General features: G+C 46.1%; 1 pseudogene; it reads left to right on the plus strand.

Moving 5' to 3' along the window:
* The first annotated feature begins 1819 nt into the window (after positions 1 to 1819).
* LOC123982227 lies at positions 1820 to 4101 on the plus strand (annotated as a pseudogene).
* The last annotated feature ends 841 nt before the right edge of the window (positions 4102 to 4942 follow it).

Genomic DNA, 4942 nt, shown 5'->3' on the forward strand with positions numbered 1-4942 from the left:
CTGAACACTGCTTTACCTTCAGTGCTAATGCTCTTTGCACTGCCTCCACCACACACACACATATACAGACACATACATATACAGACATACGTATACAGAGTAAACATCATGTAATGTAATTACAGCTGCTCAAAATCCAGCTGAGAAAAAAAAAACAAGGAGTCCTCGAAATAGTTGTTGCAAATGTATTTAAATACAAAGGAACACAAACAGAAAATGATACTTCCTTCACATACTTTTTATAGGATAATGTTGTGCAGAAAACGGGGACTCTATCTGTCAATATGCTCACTGCCTATCTAAACTCGTGCCTCTTATTAGATTTCAACCATAAATAATTGATGACTTTGCACCTCCCCCATCCCCCTCAACCTCTCTCTTTTTGTCTCACCCTCTCAGTCAGCTGTGGCGAAGGACACTCAAGGCTGAACAATGTGATTTTGATGTACATTTGTGTGTGTTTGTGTATAAACCATGAAACAGAGAGCAGCAGAGACCAAAGGACAGGGAGCGTCTTGGTTTGATTCCAGGAGGCAGGGACTGATGGATAGATGGAGAGGTAAGAGAAGGAAAAATGGAATGAGAGGCAGAGAGAGACATACAACAACAAAGTGTACAGTAAAGCACAATAAAGAGAATTACATTAACATGATGAACATAATAACAATACGATGCAGTAGGTTTAGATTAGATTAGATGAAACATTATGATTGGCTTGCAGACATTGGGTCACAATGCAAGATAGACGGACATTAGACAAATGGTGTATGTTAGAAACAAAACAATACACATTTCTTTAATGTAGAGAAAAACATCTTTAAAAAGATGGGATTTGCTCAAGCATTGGCACCATGTTGGCTTTTACAGCAACAGGTTTGCAGGTTAACAGATGTTCACAGCTCGTCATAGTCAGTGAGAGCCTTCACAAGGATGAGACTCACTCAGAAATTATGCAAGTGAGATGCTTATCTTCTCACATCATCCAGTATGCAGATAGAAGAACATTAATACAGAATTAATTAAATGTGCATTGTTAGCTGTTGACATATTTCATGAATTTCAAAACAAAGTAAGCACTTAATTTATTCCTTCTAGTGATGCCTCTGCCAAGTTGAACTGTTGGTGTAATAAGATTACATTGTATCTGACAAAAGGAAAACAGTTAGAAGAATTTAAATAAAAATATAAAGTGCAAGGTACAACATAAGAATAATGTTCTTTAAAGGGGCTCTATGTAGTTTTATATTGAAATTAGTCACTTTGTTATTGTGAATGGGTTGTAATGGAGTTAAGTAAACTGAGGTTCAGGAACAGGACAACGCCTCCCTCATCCCCCTCACTGATTAAACCACCCGTGTCCCATCACACACACCTGCGAATCCAATCACCACCACATACATAAGATTGCCCCCTCGCAGTGTGGACAAACGAGGCAGGCCCATGCTCTTCCAGGGTGGCCACATGGTGTGCAATAACTTCAACGACTTGGGTTGCATCATGTCAGCCTGCCGTTTTCTCCACACTTGCTCCTTCTGCGGTGGCGCACATGCTTGTCACTGCTGCGCTCACAACCCCACCAAGCCCAGTCTATGACTAAGGCAATTTCTAAAAACAGCCATAAACATCCCCGCCCTCGACCTCACATTGGCGAACCACCCTGACCGCCAGTTTGTGAACTTCCTCATCAACGGTTTCACTTGCGGTTTCCACCCAGGCATCGAGGTTTTTCCCGACCATTCCTTCTCTTGCCACAACTTCCAGTCTGCCTTAGCCGAACATTGTGGACAAGCTCCTAGCCAAGGAGGTGTCAGATGGGTTCATGATCGGACCCCTCACCAATTCTCCATTCCCTGTCCATCGCATTAGCCTTATCGGCATTGCGAGCCGCAAGTACTCCTGCAAAAAGAGACTCATCTTAGGTCTATCTTCCCACCACGGCGCCTCCACACCTAGCATCAACAGCTTAATACCCAGCCAGGATTTTTCCATCCACTACGCCACCACACGCTCAGGCTATCAACCTCATTCGCCTCGCCGGCCCCCGGTGCATGATTAGCCAAGGCCGACATAACCAGCGCCTTCAAGATCTTGCCCATACACCCTGATTTCTGGCATTTGTTTCGCGTCTCCTGGAAAGGCTCCTTATACTTCTCCGTCCGTCTCACTTTTGGGTGCAAGAGCAGCCCCAAGATCTTCGACTCACTTTCCGAAGCTTTGTGTTCGATCTTGCTCAATAACCACAGACTCCCGTACGTCATCCATCTCTTGGACGACTTCCTCATAGTCTCGCCCTCCTCTCATCCCCCAGTGCACGGCGTTACCACACTGAAATCTGCCTTCCTCCAGTCCCCCTTTCCCCGGAGAAAACCGCGGGACCCAGTACATCTCTCGAGTTCCTCGGCATCACCCTGGACTCCATATCCCTGCAAGCCACCTATCTCTGTTAATCTCCAACTACCTCCTCGCCACCAGATGCACGAAGCGCCAGCTCCTCTCACTTCTCGGTCACCTCAACTTCACTATGCGCATCATTCCACAGGGTTGTTCCTTCCTCTCCCACCTGCTTTCGGTATCTGCAGCAGTTCCTGCCCTTCACGGCTTTGTCACCATTGACAACGCTTGCAAAATGGAGCTCAGATTGTGGAGGGACTTCCTGTCGTCATGGAATGGCATCTCTTTCTTTTACAATGCCCACATCAACCACCCAGAGGACATCGGCCTCTACACGGATGCTGCTCCATCCATCCGTTCGGTGGTTACGGCTCCCGGTGGTTTGTCTCAGAGTGGCCACCGGAGATATTTTCCCTCTCCCCCTCTTCAGCCCTCTTCGAACTGTACCCAATCGTGGTCGCGGCCATTCTTTGGGGGCACGAGTGGTCCCAAAAACTCATCCTCATACACTCTGACAACCAATCCACAGTCAACATTATAAACAAAGGGCGTTCCCAATCTCTCGACATCATGAAGTTCATCCGCAGGCTAACCTTGGTATCAGCCCAGCACCAATTCATCATCCGCACTGCCCACATCCCAGGCTCACAAAATCCATAGCTGACTCTCTCTCTCGTTTCTCTCCGACTCCCATCCAACACCGGTCCCTCAGTTTTCAGCCACGATCTTCGACTGAATCCCCAGCTTCTCCACTTGGTCTCCGCTTCACGACTATCAATCATAAACAGCCTTGCCACCAAAACACTCTCATCATACTATTCAGGATGGTGCAGTTTCAAAACCTTCCATACCTCGTACGGTTTGCAGTTCCCCTCTTTAGACATCATATCCCTAACCAGTTACATTTCCCACACCCACTCGGTACTCAAGATCAGCACATCCACCATCCGAGTATACCTAAGTGGGATCAAGTTCTTCAACAAACTCCTCTCAGGAGCTCCAGCTCCTTCCATCTCTCACCCCCACATTCACATGCTGATGAAAGGCTTGAGGAAAACAGAACCTCGTAACACCCTCAAACGCTTGCCTTTGACATCAGACCTCCTCACCCGCTGCATCCTGACCCTCCGGGCCAGGTATTTATCTCCCTTGACCGACTCTACCGTCATAGCTATATTCCTCCTTGCTGTCTTCGGCTTCCTACGATGCTCAGAATTCACCACCACCTCCTCTTTCTACGACTCTTCCCGGCACACAAGTCTATCCGACATTGCCGTTCACTTCACAGACTCACTCAGGTTCAATCTCAAAAGGAGCAAAACAGACCAGTTTGGCCTTTCTCATCCCATATTCATTTTCCGTTTAAACTCCTACCTAAGCCCTTTCGAACCAATCCTAAACCACATCAACCGCAGACTAAACTTCCACGCCTCCCCGCAAGACCCACTGTTCACCACCGAATCAGGCGCAGTTGCCACACGATTCTGGTTCCATCACCATCTCAGTCTAGTCCTCTCCAAATCTGGCATTTCTCTGGAGCTATACTCCGGACACTCCTTCCGCGTCGGAGCTGCTTCCTCCGCTGCCAGCCAAGGCATTCTGGACCACACCATAAAAATCCTCAGCCGATGGTCCTCCCACGCATACCTCAGTTACATCCGCAACGATCTCTGCGACATCCAACGAGCCCATCACAGCCTAGCACAATAACTTGGGGGGCACGATCCATCAGCTGCTCCAGAGCGAGCCTCTACAGATGATGATGATGCGCGCTACTGAGCCTCTTGCCTACTGATTCTGAAGTGTACACACAACGCCACAGCTAATGAAATAGTCTGTTAAAACACTCCATGTAAGGATAAAAAAAAAACAACAAAAATGTTTAATGTGCTGGAGCCCATCATGCCAAACAGAGCGACGTTAGCAAAAACACGGTCAACATCGGAAAGGTATTTGAGTCATGAAGAGACCTCTGCTTTGTTTTGGATATAAAAACCAACCCAGATTTGGCTTTCATTCCATTGGACGTATTCTAATATTACTACAGATCATGTGAAATGTATCATGATTTAGTGTTTAAGTTGGCTCGTGTAAGGTAACGTTATCTTGCCGGCTAACGCCAACCAGTTGCTAACATTATCTGGTGCAAAATATTATAGTTATGTTGTATAGCTTGCCACATTACTTCAACAGCTAATGAGATCCATATTACTATCCTTTGTACCACAGGTATTATGTCAAAGTGTTGATTTTAGCCTGTAAGAAATGATGTAACGGTACAAAGCAAATCTGGAACAATTTGTTCTACAAGCCAATAGTGATGCAAGGCAGGGGCAGCCAGCTGGATTAGCATGGATCTGGTGTTGTTTGCTGCAACAGTCAATTTAGATTTATTGTTGTTTTACCGATACTCAGGTATGTGACCCAAATAAAATACAATAATGCAACATAACAGTGCAGGACAACACCACATCAGAAGACACATTCAAGACAGTAACGTTACTGTGGTCTAACTTTTGAACTTTTACCTGAGTTTCCAGCATTTTGTCTG

This window comes from Micropterus dolomieu, linkage group LG13 (genome assembly GCF_021292245.1).
Source record: "Micropterus dolomieu isolate WLL.071019.BEF.003 ecotype Adirondacks linkage group LG13, ASM2129224v1, whole genome shotgun sequence".
NCBI classification, from domain to species: Eukaryota; Metazoa; Chordata; class Actinopteri; order Centrarchiformes; family Centrarchidae; genus Micropterus; species Micropterus dolomieu.